At 45.9% G+C, this 22,316-nt stretch overlaps 1 non-coding gene across 1 annotated transcript; it reads left to right on the top strand.

The window, feature by feature from the left end:
* Window positions 1-14,305: 14,305 nt before the first annotated feature.
* Window positions 14,306-14,380, top strand: Trnat-ugu (transfer RNA threonine (anticodon UGU)). Its single transcript has one exon. It is a non-coding gene; the product is annotated as a tRNA-Thr (tRNA).
* The last annotated feature ends 7,936 nt before the right edge of the window (window positions 14,381-22,316 follow it).

Below are 22,316 nucleotides of genomic sequence, written 5' to 3' on the forward strand. Positions count from 1 at the left end.
ACCCAGAGCTTTTTCCCGTGAAGGGAGGACCAATGACGATGCCAAAGGGACAGCACCTGCTGACAGCCGACAACACAGATATCATTGGAGGGAATGTAAGAACTTGCGGGCTGAAGTACGAGGACTGCAGCCTTGGCAGCAGTGTCAGTGGCCTCAGACTGACTTGACCAGAAGCCTACGTAAACATCACCGTGGCTCCACCAAGACTGAGCAAATGACAGCCGGCCGTCGTGGCCGAGCGGTTCTAGGCGCTCGAGTCCGGTACCGCGCGACTGCTACGGTCGCAGGTTCGAATCCTGCCTCGGGCATGGATGTGTGTGATGTGCTTAGGTTAGTTAGGTTTAAGTAGTTCTAAGTTCTAGGCGACTGATGACCTCAGATGTTAAGTCCCATAGTGCTCAAAACCATTTGAAGCAAGTGACAGCTTTCCTAGACCTGTTGCACTAGGGGGATGGACGGTGTACAGCACACAGAGTCTTTGAATGGCACGGAGTTGGAGAAAATGACGCAAATGAAAAACCTGTGTTGCCAGATGTACTGCGTGGCTTGATACGGGGTGAAAAGCTCTGCTGTAAATACTGAGTAGTGTTTCGGAACCCGATACCGATAAACGTCGGTGCTAATGACGAAGGCACACGCGACACCACAGTCAGTTCGACAGCCATCAGTGTACACAAAAGTACTATTGCGATGTTCCACGCGAAGGTTGTGAAACTGTAGGCGATAGAGTGAGGCTGGATTAGTGTCCCTAGGAAGCGAATGAATGCCAAGCTGAACACGAGCCGCCGCACGAACCCAAGGTGGTTCACACCCACTGGGAAAGTGGCATGTAGAGTGAAGTTAAGCTGCCGGAGCAAGAGCTGAAAGCGAACTTCAGAAGGTAACAGAGAAGAGGGACGCGCCCCATACTGTCGATCAAAGGAGTCGTCGAAGAAGGCGGCATAGAAAGGGTGGCCACGCATGGCAGACAAACAGCTTGCATACCTGCTTAGAAGAAAGTCACGGCGGTAGGACAGTGGTAGTTTGGCAGCTTGTGCAGACAGACTCTCAACTGGGGTAGTGTAAAAGGCGCCAGTGACCAAACGGATGCCACGGTGGTGGATAATATTAAGACAGCGTAAGAGGGATGGACGTGCAGATTCCTAAACGAAACACTCAGTCTAGTTTCGAACAGACAAGGGACCGGGACAAACGGAAGAGTGTGGTACGATCTGCTTCCCATGAAGTACCACTGAGGACACATAGGACACTGAGGGCGTGCATATAGCAGGATACCAGGTCAGACACGTGGGAGGACCAAGAAAGTTTCCTATCGAGCATGAGCCCCAGGAATTTCGTAGTTTCAATGAACGGAAGAGCAACAGGCCCAAGATGATGTAAAGACAGTGGAAGAAACTAATTGTGGGGCCAAAAATTAATACACAAAAGTTTTGTCAGTGGAAAAACGAAAGCCACTGTCGATGCTCTGAGTGGAGGCGATCGACACACGCTGAAGAAGCCGGTCGGGGTGGCCGAGCGGTTCTAGGCGCTGCAGTCTGGAACCGCGCGACCACTGCGGTCGCAGGTTCCAATCCTGCCTCGGGCATGGATGTGTGTGATGTCCTTAGGTTAGTTAGGTTGAACTAGTTCTAAGTTCTAGGGGACTGATGACCTCAGAAGTTAAGTCCAATAGTGCTCAGAGCCATTTTAACCATTTGAACCACGGTGAAGCCGCCGCTCAGTGAGACAAGTCCGTGGAGAACTGTAATACTCGGAAAAATCATCAACAAAAATGGAGCCAGAGACGCCCAAGCAGGAGACAGGGCATGATAGGGTTAACGGCGATAGCAAAGAGGACGACGCTCAGGATGGCACCGTGAGGCAAACCAGTTTTCTGGATCAAGGTGTCCAACAAGGCGTAACCCAGATGTACCTAGAAAACCCTGTCTTTTCAAAATTGCCGGCCACTGTGGCCGACTGGTTCTAGGCGCTATAGTCTGCAACCGCACGACCGCTACGTCGCAGGTTCGAATCCTGCCTTGGGCATGGATGTGTGTGATGTCCTTCGGTTAGTTAGGGTTAACTAGTTCTACATCTATATCTATCTATATCTACATTTATACTCCGCAAGCCACCCAACGGTGTGTGGCGGAGGGCACTTTACGTGCCACTGTCATTACCTCCCTTTCCTGTTCCAGTCGCGTATGGTTCACGGGAAGAACGACTGTCTGAAAGCCCCTGTGCGCGCTCTAATCTCTCTAATTTTACATTCGTGATCTCCTCGGAAGGTATAAGTAGGGGGAAGCAACATATTCGATACCTCATCCAGAAACGCACCCTCTCGAAACCTGGCGAGCAAACTACACCGCGATGCAGAGCGCCTCTCTTGCAGAGTCTGCCACTTGAGTTTGTTAAACATCTCCGTAACGCTATCACGGTTACCAAATAACCCTGTGACAAAACGCGCCGCTCTTCTTTGGATCTTCTCTATCTCCTCTGTCAACCCGACCTGGTACGGATCCCACACTGATGAGCAATACTCAAGTATAGGTGAAACGAGTGTTTTGTAAGCCACCTCCTTTGTTGATCGACTACATTTTCTAAGGACTCTCCCAATGAAACTCAACCTGGTACCCGCCTTACCAACAATTAATTTTATATGATCATTCCACTTCAAATCGTTCCGCACGCATACTCCCAGATATTTTACAGAAGTAACTGCTACCAGTGTTTGTTCGGCTATCATATAATCATACAATAAAGGATCCTTCTTTCTATGTGTTCGCAATACATTACATTTGTCTATGTTAAGGGTCAGTTGCCACTCCCTGCACCAAGTGCCTATCCGCTGCAGATCTTCCTGCATTTCGCTACAATTTTCTCTGTATACTACAGCATCATCCGCGAAAAGCTGCATGGAACTTCCGACACTATGTACTAGGTCATTTATATATATTGTAAAAAGCAATGGTCCCATAACACTCCTCTGTGGCACGCCAGAGGTTACTTTAACGTCTGTAGACGTCTCTCCATTGTTTGCTAAAAACTCTTCAATCCAGCCACACAGCTGGTCTGATATTCCGTAGGCTCTTTAACGTCTGTAGACGTCTCTCCATTGATAACAACATGCTGTGTTCTGTTTTCTAAAAACTCTTCAATCCAGCCACACAGCTGGTCTGATATTCCGTAGGCTCTTACTTTGTTTATCAGGCGACAGTGCGGAACTGTATCGAACGCCTTCCGGAAGTCAAGAAAAATAGCATCTACCTGGGAGCCTGTATCTAATATTTTCCGGGTCTCATGAAGAAATAAAGCGAGTTGGGTCTAAGTTCTAGGGGACTGATGACCTCAGAAGTTAAGTCCCATAGTGCTCAGAGCCATTTGAACCATTTTTTTGAGAGACTCGAGCCACCATACCAGCCGGGCATCAATCGTACGTTCCATCACCCTGCAAACACAGCTGGTGAGAGGAATGGGGCAGTAGCTGGAGGGAAGGTGTTTCTCCTTAGCGGGTTTAGGTATGGGTACGAAAGTTGCTTCACGTCATCGTCTGGGAATCGTGCCCTTGGGCCAGATGCTGTTGTAAATATGAAGCAGAAAGTGCTTGCCTGCAAGAGAAAGGTGATGCAACATCTAAATGTGAACATCTTCTGGACCTGGATCGGAGCATCGGGATGAAGTGAGAACATGATATAGCTCCCTCGTAGTAAAGGCGGCATTGTAGCACTCACGATTCTGAGAAGAGAATGGTATCGCCTGAGCCTCCTCCTCTCGTTTCCGATGGAGTAAGGCAGGGTAATAGTGGGAGGGGCACGAAATGTCCGTAAAATGGCGACCCAAGGTGTTAGAGATAGCAACACGGTCCACTATAACATTGTCTGCTACTGTCAGCCCGGAAATTGGGGAATGGATCTTGGTCCCAGAGAGCTGCCGGAGGTTGGTCAACCTGATGGAAGAGGGAGAGGAACTGCTAAAAGAACTAATGAATGAAATACAGCTAGGTTTTTCACAATTAAGAAGAACACGACGACACTGTGCACACAACTGTTTATAATGAATGCAGTTTGCCATTGTAGGATGACGGTTAAAAATGTGGAGAGCCTCAGTCCACCAAAGGACCAGGACACGGCGTGGTAAAGAGGAAGTGTGAGAAATGGAACGTTTTGCAGCAATAAGGATAAAGTTTGTAAGCTATTCTACCTGGTCATCAGAAATGGGGAAATGTTGTTGGTCGAAGATCGCCAGAGAAGAGTATAGCGTCCAGTCAGCTTTAGTAAGCTGCCATTTGTGTGTGTGTGTGTGTGGGGGGGGGGGGGGTAGGAGTCAGCAAATGGATAGTACACGGGAAATGGTCACTTGAGTATGTGTCAGAGAGAATGGACCACTCGAGATGATGGGCTAGATGGGCAGTGCAGAAGGATAGGTCGTAATGGGAATAGGTCTGTGAGGAGTCTGAATGGAATGTGGGTGCTCCTGTGTTAAGGCAGAAGAGGTTAAGCTAACTGAGATGTGCAGCCAAGAGGGCACCTCTTGGACAAGTTCTGGGGGAACCCCAAAGTGGATGGTGCACGTTAAAGTCACTGAGCAGCAGAAATGGGTGAGGTAGCTGCCAAATGTGCTGGAGGAAGTCTTCCCTGGTGACATCGAATGATGGGGGGATGTAAACGGTACAAAGGGGAAAGTTGAAGTGAGGAAGCAAAGGCAAACTGCAACAGCTTGAAGGCGGGTAGTCAGGGAGATGTGTTAACTATGAACGCCTTCCCATACAAGCAGCATGACTCACTAATGAGATGGAGCGCCATCATTGGTGGGAAGTTCAAAACGGACTGGGAAGAAATTCGAGACCTCAAAGCAGTCATGAGGCCGCAATTTCGTTTCCTGGAGACAGAGAACAAGCGGATGCTGGGATTCTAAGAGCAGCCGTAAATCCTCTTTATTTGATCAGAGGCTACGAATGTTCCATTGAAGGAGAGCCATAACGTGGAAAAGTAAGGAGGAAAAAATGAAGGGGTGTCATCCCGGCGGACAGCGAGTGTAAGCCTTCAAAAACTCACTGTTACAGGGCGCAGAGGTTGGCGGATCCTGCACCATGAGATCTACGGAGGCGTCGGCACCCTCCCTCTGTCGATCTGCCGAGTCCAGGGCAGAAAAGCGGTTGGTGGTGCGCGCCAACGACACGGAGGTCGGCCAGGCGAGGGTATCGCGTGGCGCAACCGTCGAAGAGGATCTCCGAGTCGGCAAAGAAGAAGACCATTTGCCTTTGTTTGACTTCTTGGAGCCTTTGCGGTTGGCAGAGGAAGACTCAGATGTTTGTTGGCCGGAGGAACGTAGGAAGTCTTTGTGGGAGTATTTCTTTTGTCCTTCCAGTTCTGTAGCAGGTGACTTCGCCCTGGGAGGCGAATGTTTGGTGTTTTTTTACACAGCTGGAAGAAGAGATGGCATTGCTACCATGACACTGGGCGTTTTCACAACCTCAGTGCTGTATCTGAGGTGGAATGTGTGTGTGGCCATGTCCTTCATGGAGCGAGATGTAGCAAGAACAGTACTGTAAGTGCCAGGTGGTAGAACACAGGGTTTGCGACGAGCCAATAACTTGTGGTAAAGCACTTTTCCCTTTGCCCGGATCTCCTAGACAGCCTGCTTATCGAGATACGTGGAACAATCTCGAGAGGAGGCGGCATGGTCGCCATCTCTGTTAGTACAGTGGGGAGAAGGAAGTGGATAATCACTCTCGTGTGTATCCCTACCACAGGTTACATATTTGGCTGAGTGTCTACAAGACATTCAAGTGTGGTTGAGACGTTGACACTGGTAGAAGTGCATCACGTTCGGAATGTACGAACGGACTGCGATAACTTCATATTCTGGTTTGATCTTGGACGGAAGCACCACTCTATCAAAGGTGAGAAAAAGAGGGCTTGTGGGGCACTATCATCACCCAATGGACAGCAATGAAACCCTGATCAGAGAGGTAAGTTTGGATTTCCGCCTTGGTCAGACCATCGATTAACCTAGTGTAAATAGCAACACAGGAAAAATTTAGAATTCTATGGGCCTCAACATGAACAGGATAGCCATGCAAAAGCGAAGCGGCAAGCAGTTGTTGTGCTTGAGACTGAGAAGTAGTTTCCAAGAACAAAGTGCCATTGCGTAAACGAGAGCAAGATTTCACAGGATCGGCAACTGCATCAGCATCTTTCTGAATTGGAAATGGATTTACCATTGAAAACGACTGACCATCTTCAGTACATGAAACCAGGAGGTCTTTGAATCGGGAGCTTCATTCCTTTTACCTTTGGTAGACTAGGACTGCAAAAGTTGACGATTAGCTCATTGCGAGAAAATCCTCCATGATTGCCAGTGTCTCTGACGGCGCGCTCCTTCCAACTGGGGGCCCCCTTCAGATTGGGGCTCACCCGCCTTAGATGATTGTCCGCTCCTCAGGTCACACCTCCCGAACACCTGACAGAGGGACCAATTGGCAATTTGGAAAGGTAGCAGCTCAGGCAGTCACCCATCCCTAGGCCTAGCCTGTACCAGGGGGGTTCATGCGAACCCTACCTGTCGATCCAGTGAAGGGAATTGGGCGTTACCCAGTTACCTGTTACACGTGAGACATGTGGGCCGGCCTTCAGGAATGCACAGGGAGGAAGAAGAAACAGAGGAACCTCAAACGCCGAAGCGGAGGAAGGATAGGAGAAGGTGAACGAAGAAAGGAAAAAAAGAAACAAACAAAAAACAGTGGTGAGACTTCTTATGTCAGCTACGGAACAATCCCAAAAACATTCCAGACATGTTTCCCAAGGGAAGGGAAAAGAATAGCAACAGGATATACATGCAACACGGAAGGGAAAAGATGCTGCAAAGGCTGCAGCCCCGTGGTAGCCAAGCACGAACCCGCCAATGAATGGCGAGCCCCCTGGGGAGGAGGGGGGGGATGGTACACCTGTGACGTTGTTTCTTCCATCCCCCACAGCGACGAGGTGATTCTGGACACTACGGAATCCTACCGGTTTTGGTTCCCAGCTCTGAATTTGGCGAATGATTTGCTGTCTGTATCCAGTGATACAACACACGATAGTCGCTGCAGCTCCTGTCGTCAAGAAGTTGTTAAACTCGGCAGTCCACCGTGGTGGCGCAGATTTTACCCGAAGGAAGGCACCCACGGCATATGCTTGACACCGTGGCACTTGAAAAAGTTGTAATTGGTCTGCTGTTTTTGAAATTTGGGTTACTAATGTAAGTAAAACTCAACATTCCCTGATTTGAGAAAACGATTGATGACCCAGTAATGAACGCAATCAGACTGTAATATGAGCAGTGAAGTTTATTCTGCACAACCCACCTACGTCAATCGCGCAACATAAAAGTAGTAGACATAACATCGACAGATCGAACACGAGTGAACCTGAAAATATTGCAATAATCTATACTAATAATGTGCTTCAGTCTGGAACCGCGCGACCGCTACGGACGCAGGTTCGAATCCTGCCTCGGGCATGGATGTGTGTGATGTCCTTAGGTTAGTTAGGTTTAAGTAGTTCTAAGTTCTAGGGGACTGATGACCTCAGCAGTTAAGTCCCATAGTGCTCAGAGCCATATACTAATAATAACACTGTAATCCGTCGTGGCTGCCTGTTTGAACGCGATAATCTCCAAAACTGCGCCGCAGTCTTGCCTTTACGAATACAAACTAACACTGAAGTAACTTGGCTGGAATATACGTATGTACTGATTTCGCTTAGTGTATTAAATTTTTGACGAAACTGCTTTGCTTCTCTCGACAGGTTTCATTTATATTTGACTTCTTGGACAGGATAAACGAATTTATTGAGAATGTGATCCTATAAGGGTTCCGTTTTTAACTATTAATGAAAGGTATCCTAAAAAACTACGGTATGCAAAGGCCCTTCTTAAGCTTCCTATGCGAAGTACGGGCGTATAGGTATTAGTGGACATGTTACCAATCCGATCTTTTTCAGTTGTGGTACAGTGGGCATGTAAACGCTAAATATTTGTGATATGAACTGCTACACGAAGATTAGGAAATGCCTGAGTTATCGCAGATAATGCTGCGTTTCGCAACGCGCTATTATCTAATAGCGGCAGAATCAAATTAATGCCAATGCTCTTAAGTATCAAGTTAAGTAATCAGGGAAGTTTAAATGAGAGAAAATATTTGAGCTCCACGTTATATAATTAATTCAAAAACCAGTTGAGCAGAGGAGCAGAGTAACACATGACCTCTCAATAGCACAAAAACACGTGGATAATATTACAAATTTTATACACAATTCTTTTCCTGTAGGCCTTTATCCTGCAGGAATGCAGGCTCGGCCTTGTTATGACGGATTTGGCAATGTTAGTGGCAGAGGGTGGCCGGACGCCCTTCCTGCCGCCACCCCGAACCCCCCTCCTCCCCCCCCCCCCCCCACCAGGATAGAATAAGTGTACCCCAGCTGTCTGTGTCTAGTGTAAGTCATGAAAGAGTGCGAACGTTTTGCCCGCACCTCGTGGTCGTGCGGTAGCGTTCTCGCTTCCCACGCCCGGGTTCCCGGGTTCGATTCCCGGCGGGGTCAGGGATTTTCTCTGCCTCGTGATGGCTGGGTGTTGTGTGCTGTCCTTAGATTCGTTAGGTTTAAGTAGTTCTAAGTTCTAGAGAACTGATGACCATAGATGTTAAGTCCCATAGTGCTCAGAGCCATTTGAACCATTTTTTTGCGAACGTTTTACAAATGTCTGAGTCGTGTAACTGAGGCGGAACGTGGGGATCAGCCCGGTATTCACCTAGCAGGATGTGAAAAACCGCCTAAAACCACATCCAGGCTGGCCGGCATACCGGACCTCGTTGTTAATCCGCCGGGCGTATTCGGTCTGGGGCCGGCGCGCCTACCCGAGTACAAGAAGCAGGGCATTAGTGCTCTCGGCTACCCTGGCGGGTCACCAAATTTTATACACCATGTAACACATTAATAGGCTCAGCTAAATGAAAGAGTGAATCATCTGACTGAATTACTCTTCCGATTAAATTCATGCTAAGCCTCTTGGCTACTGATATCATAAGACGAAGTCTTAGCAACGACATGTGGAAGATTATTCCACTAGTGACGTGCATGCCAACTTCTTTACGGAAATCAGTGTAAAGTTATCAACGAGATGTAAATAGCTCTCAAACGCTTAACAAAGTCACTTTTTCGATAGGCAGTACCTATAGACAACGCCAATAAGACACCTCACCAAACAGCAAAGGTGGCGGCTGCCGGTATTCAACTCAGCATAATGTCACCTCTCCAGCGACCAGCATACGACATCTCTTATTCAGAGACCGAGCGAGGTGGCGCAGTGGTTAGCACAGTGGACTCGCATTCGAGAGGACAACGGTTCAATCTCACGTCCGGCCATCCTGATTTAGGTTTTCCGTGATATCCCTAAATCGCTTTGAAAGGGAACGGCCGACTTCCTTCCCAAATCCGATGAGACCGATGACCTCGCTGTTTGATCTCCTCCCTCGAACAACCCAACCTTATCCAGAACTGAACCCAGCGTTTCTCACTCGATTGGTGCTGCTGCGATTGGCCCACTGACCCGGAACCAAACACACGACGTACCGTGGATTTCAGAGACTACAAGAACTAGCCATACTGTTTGCAGACGGTTCTTGATGCAGAATACCATCTTTGCATTAGTGCGGAAATGACTGGTTCGCGCAATAAAGTACAGATATGATGGCAATTGAAAGTGGTTGTTTACCAGGCAATATCCAAAGCCTAATGCCAGCGATACGGAGCAACCTACGCGCCGGGCAGCTACACTACTGGCCATTAAAATTGCTGCACCACGACGATGACGTGCTACAGACGCGAAATTTAATCGACGGGAAGAATATACCGTGATATGCAAACGATTAGGTTTTTAGATTCACACAAGGTTGGCGCCGGCGGCGACACCTACAACGTGCTCACGTGAGGAAAGTTTCCAACCGATTTCCCATACACAAACAGCAGTTGACCTGGGTGCACGAATGGCAAAACGTCATTTTTCCGGATGAACCCAGGTTCTGTTTACAGCATCGTGATGGTCGCATCCGTGTTTGGCGACATCGCGGTGAACATTCGTGCACCCAGGTTCGTCGTTGCGTACACCATAGCAGGCGCTCCTGCCTGTGATGCAGCATCGAGGATAACCGCAGCCATGGTCTCCGAGCTGATAGTCCATGATGCTGCAAACGTCGTCGAACTGTGCGTTCAGATGGTTGTTGTCTTGCAAACGTCCCCATCTGTTGATTCAGGAATCGAGACGTGGCTGCACGATCCGTTACAGCCATGCTGATAACATGCCTATCATCTCGACTGCTAGTGATACGAGGCCGTTGGGACCCAGCACGGCATTCCGTATTACCCTCCTGAAGCCACCGATTCCATATTCTGCTAACAGTCACTGGATCTCTACCAACGAGAGCAGCAATGTCGCGATATGATAAACCGCAGTCGCGATAGGCTACGATCCGACCTTTATTACAGTCGAAAACGTGGTGTTACGCATTTCTCCTCCTTACACGAGGCATCAGAACAACGTTCCACCAGGCAACGCCGGTCAACTGCTGTTTTTGTATGAGAAATCGGTTGGAAACTTTCCTCGTGTCAGCACGTTGTAGGTGTCGTCACCGGCGCCAACCTTGTGTGAATGCTCTGAAAAGCTAATCATTTGCATATCACAGCATCTTCTTCCTGTCGGTTAAATTTCGCGTCTGTAGCACGTCATCTTCGTGGTGTAGCAATTTTAATGGCCAGAAGTGTATTTGGGGATCAAAATAACTGATGATGGTCGAAATAGAGAGGATATAAAATGTAGATTGGCTATGGCAAGGAAGGCGTATCTGAAGAAGAGAAATTTGTTAACATCAAGAATAGATTTAAGTGTCATGAAGTCTTTTCTGAAAGTATTTGTATGGAGTGTAACACATATGGAAGTGAAGCATGGACGATAAACAGTGTAGACAAGAAGAGAATAGAAGCTTTCGAAATGTGGTGCTACAGAAGAATGATGAAGATTACATGGGTAGGTAGATCGCGTAACTAATGAGGAGGTACTGAATAGAATTGGGGAGAAGAGGAATTTGTGGCACAACTTGACTACAAGAAGGGATCGGTTGGTAGGACATGTTATGAGGCATCAAGGGATCACCAATTTAGTACTGGAGGGCAGCGTGGAGGGTAAAAATCGTAGAGGGAGACCAAGAGTTGAATACACTAAGCAGATTCAGAAGGATGTAGGTTGCAGTAGTTATTCGGAGATGGAGAGGCTTGCACAGGATGCAGCATGGAGAGCGGCATCAAACCAGTCTCTGGAGTGAAGACCACAATAACAGCAATGAATAACTGAAATTGTAGAAACTGTTCATAGCTTTGCACGACACTAAGTTAAACACAGTAGCACAAAGCTTAACAGTTACAGTCTTTGGAATTGTATTATTACCCAACATGAACTCACTACAAAATAAAGTATTATTTGCAGAATCATATTAATCCTCGATGGTGACAGGAAAACAATTTGAACAGCAGCCATCGCGATGGTAAACTTACGCTGGAAATCGTCAGTTGCCTGCACTTCGGTGTCTTTAAAGCCTTACATCTACATCTACATCTACATCGTTACTCTGCAATTCACACTTAAGTGCCTGGTAGAGGGTTCATCGAACGATTTTCATACTGATTCTCTACCATTCCACTCTCGAATGGTGCGTGGGGAAAAGGGACACCTAAATCTTTCCGTTAGAGCTCTGATTTCTCTTATTTTATTATGATGATCATTTCTCCCTACGTAGGTGGGTGTCAACAAAATATTTTCGCATTCGGAAGAGAAAGTTGGTGATTGAAATTTCGTAAATAGAACTCGCCGCAAAGAAAACCGCCTTTGTTTCAGTGACTGCCACCCCAACTCGTGTATCATATCAGTGACGCTCTCACCCCTATTGCGCGATAACACGAAACGAGCTGCCCTTCTTTGCACTTTTTCGATGTCCTTCGTCAATCCTACCTGGTAAAGATCCCACACCGCGCTGCAATGTTCCAGCAAAGGACGAACAAGTGTAATGTAGGCTGTCGCTTTAGTGGGCTTGTCGTATCTTCTAAGTGTACTGCCAACAAGGCGCAATCTTTGTTTCGCCTCCCCCACAATATTATCTGTGTGGTCTTTCCAATTTACGTTGCTCGTAATTGTAATTCCTAGGTATTTATTCCAATTGACAGCCCTTAGATTTGTGTGATTTGGTTCAAATTGGTTCAAATGGCTCTGAGCACTATGGGACTTAACTGCGGAGGTCATCAGTGCCCTAGAACTTAGAACTACTTAAACCTAACTAACCTAAGGACATCACACACATCCATGCCCGAGGCAGGATTCGAACCCGCGACCGTAGCGGTCACGCGGTTCCAGACTGAAGGGCCTTTAACCGCACGGCCACACCGGCCGGCGGATTTCTTTTAATACCCATGTGGATGACCTCGCACTTTTCTTTGTTTAGTGCCAATTGCCACTTTTCACACCATACAGAAATTCTCTCCAGATTATTTTGTAGCTGGAATCGTTCGTCTGATGATTTTACAAGACGGTAAATTACAGCGTCAGCTGTAAACAATGTAAAGGGGCTGCTCAGATTATCACCTGAATCATTTATATAAATCAGGAACAGCAGAGGGCAGCCTATAACACTACCTTGCGGAACGCCAGATATCACTTCTGTTCTACTCGATGATTTACCGTCCATCACTACGAACAGTGACCTCTCTGAAAGGAAAAATAAAATACGATATACCCTAAAGTTTACAAAAATAATTTACATTCTGCTGTATATTGTTAGGAAAACAAGAAACAGGTGGAACACCACCGGCCGGCCGCTGTGACCGAGCGGCTCTAGACGCTTCAGTCCGGAACCACGTGGCTGCTACGGTCGCAGGTTCGAATCCTGCCTCGGTCATGGATGTGTGTGATGTCCTTAGGTTAGTTAGGTTTAAGTAGTTCTAAGTTCTAGGGGACTGATGACCTCAGATGTTAAGTCCCATAGTGCTTAGAGCCATTTGAACCATTTTTTGGAACAGCACCAGCACCGCCTTCTGCCTTCTGCAGTCTGCATAGTATGCAAGGAAACAACTTCTCTCGAAATATAAAATATATAAAATGTTTTTTTTTCTATCGGTCATAAACCTCTCCTCCTAACAGCATTTAACCTTGTTCTAAAAGACATGGTTTTCAAAGAGGAAACCTGCAATTAAATGCACGTTTATTACATTGTCACGTTATAGATACATTTACCAGGATGTATATTAACATACAAAACATCAGAAAAACCTCCACGGATTTGTGAAAGGTAATATCGCTCCTTTCTCGAATTTAACTAGTAAGTAGGCTGTTTAGGTTTTTATGTTGGTAACGCCACGTAGCGCTCTGTATGAAAACCACTGACAGTGCTGTCTGCAATCTGTGGCTCGTTGGCATTGTTGGAATATTTGGTATTGTAGTGTTGGGCAGCTGGATGCGAAGAGCGCGTAGCGTTGTACAGTTGGAGGTGAGCCGCCAGCAGTGGTTGTTGTGGCGAATGAGATGGCAGAGTTTTGAGAGCGGACGATCTGGACGTGTGTCCGTCATAAAAAGGAAATTTGTAAGACTGGATGTCATAAACTGATATATATATATATATATATAATGACTTTTGAACACTGTTAAGGTAAATAAATTTTTTGTTCTCGATCAATATCTTTCATTTGCTAATCGTGATGGGCAAACATCTATTAGGCGCACTACGAATGTAGTGGTGTGGACATGTTGGGAATGTGGATCTCACGGGGAGCGTGCAAGGGATAAGTCCCTGCAGACGCATTATCGGCTGTGCCCGCGGTGGCTCAGAAGGATAGAGCGTCTGCCATGTAAGCAGGAGATCCCGGGTTCGAGTCCCAGTCGGGGCACACATTTTCAACATGTCCCCAATGAAGTACATCAACGCCTGTTTGCAGCTAGGGTGTCCATTTAATTATCATTTCATTTCTAGCAAAGCTGCATGGTCATCCACGGTAACTGTTCTTTCGGGAACAGATACTACCGTCATATATAGTTAAAATATGGCTTCCCGGCCATTGACCTTCTTGTGCGAACGCACACGCTATGCCCGAACTCGTACGGGACTTGGTAGATTAATCTGCCACGAGTAATGAGTATGATGGGCAAACATCTATTAGGCGCACTACGAATGTAGTGGTGTGGACATGTTGGGAATGTGGATCTCACGGGGAGCGTGCAAGGGATACGTCCCTGCAGACGCACTATCCTCTGTGCCCGCGGTGGCTCAGATGGGTAGAGCGTCTGCCATGTAAGCAGGAGATCCCGGGTTCGAGTCCCGGTCGGGGCACACATTTTCAACATGTCCCCAATGAAGTATATCAACGCCTGTTTGCAGCTAGGGTGTCCATTTAATAATCATTTCATTTCTAGCAAAGCAGTATGGTCATCCACGGTAACTGTTCAGGCGAAGGTTCAAAATATCCCGCGACTACAGGGCCCTCAGGGAGTAAAGCTGTTATTACAAGGTCTTTGGGCAGCGGCGACAAACGAGCGAACGATAAGTGAAATGGTGTAACACAATATGGCTACATGCATCGGTGCCTCGCAATTTGTCCATTAACAACGCCAGGTATCATACTGCTTCCAGATGTTTTCCTTGTGAAACAAATCCATTTACGTCACGCGCTGCTTATTACTCAATTAGTTGTTCGGCAGGATAATGGGAGAAACAAAGAAGAGACTGATCAACCGACTTGTCTGAGTCTCAGGGTCTTGTAAACTGCGGCAGCACTGACTGCTTGTAAACGGCCGCGGCGTCAGCGGGTCAACAGGGTCAGGCGGAGGGAGAGTGGCCACGAGCATTCTACAAGCCGCAAAACGCCTCTCATCCCACAGCTAGTGGGGCAAACTGCGCTCAACACAAGCAAGCAGTAGGCTGACGGCATTGTTTATGGAGATGGGCAAACACCAGTTGACTAGGTAACTAACGAGATTCATGGTTTAACATGAGAATTGCCTGTTAGAACATCGTAGATGCGTTCTGCTGTTTTGAAGTCAGGTAACCAAATAAAACTTCTTTTCTGTGTTTATTTTTTGTGAGTATACGACTCCAGTAGAAAGAAGACCAGCATATTGCAGATAAATGTACCTTAAATTAAAAGGAAGGTCAGCGTTGGCCGTAACATTGATGTTTTCTTGGTAGCAGAATCGATTTTTGATCACAGAGTGATCATCTTCAGTGCTGGAAGTTAAAAATTTTACACAGCGATCAGTGAGTAAAAACAAAAAACCACAAATACACCTGAGTATAAACCAACTGTTGGAAAGAACATACCTGTGGTGTACAGATTAAACTCAGACACTGGTATCAAGTTATCAATAACCAAAACTGAGAAGCGATCACAATAACTGAAGCCGCTGTTTACATTCTCCTATGCAGCAGACCTCGGTGTGCCAGGGTCTTGGAACGCCCTCTATGTGGCGTGTGTCTCGTGAAGACTTAACAATTCTTTATTTGCCAAGAGATTACGACAAGATACCAGGTGCACTTGCAGATCATTAACTGAATATTTCAATTTTAAAATTGTACATTAAAAACGCATAGTAAAAATAAAAGACAGGGGGGAAATGCACATCTTGCCAACATACGCTGGCGTGTTATTTTCAAGCAACTTAAAAAAACATGTCAGAATAAAAATCAACAGGTGAAGTTATATGGTGTCACATTACAGGACTAGAAAAGAAGAAAAATATACAAGTAACATGACATCAAATATAACAGAATTTTAATTTAACATATATGGTCGTTGTGCACACAGCACACCATGGAGCCGCCAATCAATAAATGTACCTTAAATACAAGATTAAGACACTGGCATGTTCATCTTTAGTTCTTTTTTGAGTGAATATTCTCCTTGTGTGTATATTTTCCAATCGCTTGTGAAAGGCTAATTGCACCTGGACGAAACACGCAACATTAAGAGAATTCCTTAGTCTATCGACTGCTCTCAATGAGCAAAGGAATACATAGAATTCGAGAACTATATCTCCCCTCGTTACGGCGAGTGATGTATCAATAATCACCAGAAAGTTAGCGCTAGTGAAAAGACAAGAGTATCTCTGTAAATGAGCGTCCAAATGATATCCATTAATTTATTTCGTAACCAGAAGGTCCGCCAGCATTTATTAAGCTGTTTTGAGACGCACAGTGTATTTTTTAAAATATTAAGTTAACGACATCGAAAAATACAATAGCATCTCAAATCTGCGTGGCTAAATTCTATGTCATTTTCATGAAATGACTTGTCTCGTTTCTCTCTTCTTGAATCGTACAAAATTTTAAGTTCCTTCAAGGAAACTTGAAGAAAGTCGCGCGTAAATTACTTTATAACAGAGGGAAATCGTAACTGATCATATGTAAACTGGGAGACTCAAGCGATTGGGGCGGGTGGCGAGGACAGGCATTGAAAAAAATGGCTCTGAGCACTATGGGACTTAATTGCTGTGGTTATCAGTCCCCTAGAACTTAGAACTACTTAAACCTAACTAACCTAAGGACATCACACACATCCGTGCCCGAGGCAGGGTTCGAACCTGCGACCGTAGCGGTAGCGCGGTTCCAGACTGTAGCGCCTAGAACCGCTCTGTCACCAAGGCAAGGCCGGCGACAGGCATTCGTTTTATACTGTTCTGAACGTCCTAACCGAGTATTACCTTGAAAAGTTCTCAGAGAATCAACTAGTGAGGATAACGGTTTATATCTTCTGGTTACAAATAGGCACGAACTTTTTAGATTCAGTTAACGGGAATCTATGGTCAGAGATCGTTATAGGCTTACTACGGCTGTCACTAGGAATTTTACAAAGACGGGAAGCTATTTATATTTGGTAAAGGCGGAAATAATTAAATTTTAAAACATCTGAGCAGTCAGAATCAAACATTTATTTCTGAGATTGAAAATGTTGAGCATAAAGGTTGCTCCAAAAGCAAAGGGAAATTCACCACAGTTTTACACTTAGCCAAATATTTGTTGACCAACAAAAACTCCACGAATCGACAATCAGCGTAAGAAGATCAATATAGCGACGTTCGATCAATTAGAAAATATAATTATATAGCCGGCAGTTGTGGCCGAGCGGTTCTAGGCGCTTCAGTCTGGAACCGCGCGTCCGCTTCGGTCGCAGGTTCGAATCCTGCCTCGGTTATGGATGTGTATGATGTCGTTAGGTTAGTTAGGTTTAAGTAGTTCTAAGTACTAGGGGACTGATGACCTCAGATGTTAAGTGCCATAGTGCTCAGAGCCATTTTTTTAAAATTATGTATACCGAACTCTCTAAAAACCGTAAGATGTGTATGCCTTAGGTGAAGTCAATAAACGGATCACTCAGAGGCCATAATAACACCGAAATTATGTCTTACGAAATAGTTTCTCTGAGGAAGATCGTGCTACGGTTCGTCCTTTGATTCGCCGCACAACACCAAAAGGAGAGATGTCGATGTAAATCTCCGCGGGACAGGATATCAAGTAAAATCACTCAACAGAGGAAGGCTAACAGATCGCGATGAGATACCTATATGAGTCTACATGGGGTGCGACAGAACGTGCTCCCCTTTAACCAGCAGTTTACTGTAGGTTGTCGAAGGAATGAAGCGGTATAAATGATTGGAAAAATACGCAGGCCATCATACTTTTCAAGAAAGGTTGTGAACAAATTCACACAGCTATAGATCTGCATTACTGACATTATGTAATTATTTTCTGTTTGCTTTCAGTCTGCTATCAAGATACAAGAACAGACAAAATGCTGCACATAAATTGGTATATACACTTAAGAGCCAAAGAAATTGGCACACCTGCCTAAGATCGTGTAGGGCCCCAGCGAGCACGCAGAAGTGCCGCAACACGACGTGACATGGACTCGAGTAATGTCTGAAGTAGTGCTGGAGGGAAATGACACCATGAATCCTGCAGGACTGTCCACAAACCCGTAAGAGTACGAGAGGGCGGAGATCTCTTCCGAACAGCACGTTGCAAGGCATCCTAGATATGCTGAATATTGTTCATGTCTGGGGAGTTTGGTGGCCAGTCGAAGTGTTTAAACTCAGGCGAATGTTCCTTGAGCCCCTCTGTAGCAATTCTGGACTTGTGAGGTGTCGCATTGTCCTGCTGGAGTAGTCCACGCCCGTCAGAATGCACAAAAGAACATGAATGGATGCAGGTGATCATACAGGATGCTTACGTACGTGTTACCTGTCAGAGTCGTATCTAGACGTATCAGGTTCCCATATCACTCCAACTGCACACGCCCCACACAATTACAGAGCCTCCGGCAGCTTGAACAGTCCCCTGCCGACATGCAGGATCCACGGATTCACGAGGCTGTCTCCATACCCATACACGTCCATCCGCTCTATTCAGGGCTATTACAAATGATTGAAGCGATTTCATAAATTCACTGTAGCTCCATTCATTGACATATGGTCACGACACACTACAGATACGTAGAAAAACTCATAAAGTTTTGCTCGGCTGAAGCCGCACTTGAGGTTACTGCCGCCAGAGCGCAGTGAGACAAAATGGCGACAGGAGCCGAGAAAGCGTATGTCGTGCTTGAAATGCACTCACATCAGTCGGTCATAACAGTGCAACGACACTTCAGGACGAAGTTCAACAAAGATCCACCAACTGCTAACTCCATTCGGCGATGGTATGCGCAGTTTAAAGCTTCTGGATGCCTCTGTAAGGGGAAATCAACAGGTCGGCCTGCAGTGAGCGAAGAAACGGTTGAAAGCGTGCGGACAAGAAACGCGTAGCCCGCGGAAGTCGACGAATAAAGCAAGCAGGGAGCTAAACGTACCACAGCCGACGGTTTGGAAAATCTTACGGAAAAGGCTAAAGCAGAAGCCTTACCGTTTACAATTGCTACAAGCCCTGACATCCGATGACAAAGTCAAACGCTTTGAATTTTCGGCGCGGTTGCGACAGCTCATGGAAGAGGATGCGTTCAGTGCGAAACTTGTTTTCAGTGATGAAGCAACATTTTTTCTTAATGGGGAAATGAACAGACACAATGTGCGAATCTGGGCGGTAGAGAATCCTCACGCATTCGTGCAGCAAATTCGCAATTCACCAAAAGTTAACGTGTTTTGTGCAATCTCACAGTTTAAAGTTTACGGCCCCTTTTTCTTCTGCGAAAAAAAGTTACAGGACACGTGTATCTGGACATGCTGGAAAATTGGCTCATGCCACAACTGGAGACCGACAGCGTCGACTTTGTCTTTCAACAGGATGGTGCTCCACTGCACTTCCATCACGATGTTCGGCATTTCTTAAACAGGAGATAGGAAAACCGATGGATCGGTCGTGGTGGAGATCACAATCAGCAATTCATGTCATGGCCTCCACGCTCTCCCGACTTAACCCCATGCGATTTCTTTCTGTGGGGTTATGTGAAAGATTCAGTGTTTAAACCTCCTGCCAGAACTGCGAGCTCGCATCAACGATGCTTTCGAACTCATTGATGGGGACGTGCTGCGCCGAGTGTGGGAGGAACTTGATTATCGGCTTGATGTCTGCCGAATCACTAAAGGGGCACATATCGAACATTTGTGAATGCCTAAAAAAACTTTTTGAGTTTTTGTATGTGTGTGCAAAGCTTTGTGAAAATATCTCAAATAATAAAGTTATTGTAGAGCTGTGAAATCGCTTCAATTATTTGTAATAACCCTGTACAATTTGAAACGAGACTCGTCCGACCAGGGAACATGTTTCCAGTCAACAACAGTCCAATGTCGGTGTTGATGGGCCCAGGCGAGGCGAAAAGCTTTGTGTCGTGCAGTTATCAAGAGCACACGAGTGGACCTTCGGCTCCGGAAACCCATACGCACTCTGACACTTGTTGGTGGCCCAGAATTGAAACCTGCAGTAATTTGCGGAAGGACTGCACTTCTGTCACGTTGAACGATTCTTAGCAGTCGTCATTGGTCCCGTTCTTGCAGGATCTTTCTCCGGCTGCAGCGATGCGGGAGATTTGCTGTTTTACTGGATTCTAGATATTCATTGCATACTCGTGAAATGATCGTACGGGGAAACCCCACTTCATTGCTACCTCGGAGGTGCTACTGTGTATGAATATAACGCACAACATTTGAACATAAAATTTCAAATGCAGTAGTATAACTCAACATTATGGTATTTAAGGAAAAAAAGAAATATTACTGACATCGGGCTTTGCAGAATTTTTGAAAATGTATTGTGCTTGCGTATTATAACCTTTCTGGAGACCGAAAATCTCCTGTGCAGGTATCGTCATGGATTCTTGTGAAACGTAGCTTGCTTTATTCGCCGACGATATAAAGAAGGCAGTAGATACTGGTGTCGACACTGACGCCGTGTTCCCCGACCTCCGGAAACCGTTCGATGCACTTCCATACTGCCAATTAATGAACAAAATACAACTGTCCGGAATACCAGACTATATTTGGGACTGTGTTAAAAAGTTCCTTACAAATGGAACATAGCATATCAATGTTAACGAAGTGAAATCTCCAGACGTAAAAGTAGCTTCGGCTGTGCCTCAGGGGAGTGTTATAGGACCGTTAATCTTCACTGCATACGAGTGTATTAATGACTTAATCGGTAATATCGAAAGCTCCGCTTTGCGGATAACAGTTGTGAAGCAATGTAAACAGAGGATATTCTGAGAAACATCTATAAAACAACGTAAACGAAATTCGTCACACGCCAGTTTGAACATCATTTCTGAAGATGACTAGCATCAAAACCTACATACAACCCTAGCGGGGAACGGTGCACCTGTGACATTTTTGTCGTTGAAAAAGTATTTCTTTTTGTATACTCTAAACTCTCTAAATTTATTTATACGATTTTTCGAAATTGCGTTCCAACTGGCGTATGAAGAATGTTGTTTTAGAGATGTTGCCGAAAATATCGTCCGTTTACATCAATGCACATCTTGCATATACAGGGTGAATCACCTAAAGCTTGCACCGCAACTATTGCGGAAATTCCAAGTGCTGCTGATGTGCGGTTTTAGCAGAATGGACTGGTTTTCAGGGGCTCATATTGTTAGCCAATAAACAGATTTTAATAATACTTAGAAAGCGTATTTTTTGTGCAAACATACACATTTTTAAATGGAACGATGTCCATTGACGTTAACAAACTAAAAGAAGGGTAAATTAGAATATCAGCTCTGTCTGTTGGATGATTCTGGTGCTAGTCGTTTACGAGATATCCTATTTTGAAATTTTTCCACCTCGGCACTTGTTTGTGCCATTGGGTCTGAATCGTTGCTAGATACGATGTCGTTATATTTGCTTACAGTGTGTTTGTGCGTCCCTCGAGTGCACTGCGATTTGCTAATCAGTTAGTGTGTGACAGTCCAAGCAGTAGGTCATGAGTGGTTATGGGGTTTACCAATATACAAAAGCCGGCCGTTGTGGCCGAGTGGTTCTAGGCGCTTCAGTCTGGAACCGCGCGACCGCTACGGTCGCAGGTTCGAATCCTGCCTCGGGCATGGATGTGTGATGTCCTTAGGTTAGTTACGTTTCAGTAGTTCTACATTCTAGGGGATTGACGACCTCCGATGTTAAGTCCCACAGTGCTCAGAGCCATTTGAACCAATATACAAAAAGCCAACATGCTCAAAGTGTAAGGAGAGTATAGGAAGAACGCAATTCGTTCTTGTACGGTGTATGCTCGAAGATATCCCAATAGACGTCAACCTTCTCGACAGTTATTTATCAACCTCTTCAATCAGTTAGGTGAAAGTGGTAGTGTAACTCGTAGACAACGTAACGGAAGGAAATAAGTGACGATAGAAGAGGGGGAAATCACTGTTCTTGTTGCTGTTGCAGTTGATCCGCACGTATGCTCCCTCCCAATTGCACGTGACGTGAGTCAGGCAAGTTTCCCACGCATTCTCTACTGGCATACACTGCAGGCCATTAAAATTGCTACACCACGAAGATGATGTGCTACAGACGCGAAATTTAACCGACAGGAAGAAGATGCTGTGATATGCAAATGATTAGCTTTTCAGAGCATTCACACAAGGAGACCACGGCTGCGGTAACCCTTGACGCTGCATTACAGACAGGAGCGCCTGCGATGGTGTACTCCACGACGAACCTGGGTGCACGAATGGCAAAACGTCATTTTTTCGGATGAATCCAGGTTCTGTTTACAGCATGATCATGGTCACATCTGTGTTTGGCGACATCGCGGTGAACGCACATTGCAAGCGTTTATTCGTCATCGC

The sequence above is a fragment of the Schistocerca cancellata genome, chromosome 4 (assembly GCF_023864275.1).
Source record: "Schistocerca cancellata isolate TAMUIC-IGC-003103 chromosome 4, iqSchCanc2.1, whole genome shotgun sequence".
Lineage (NCBI taxonomy): Eukaryota > Metazoa > Arthropoda > Insecta > Orthoptera > Acrididae > Schistocerca > Schistocerca cancellata.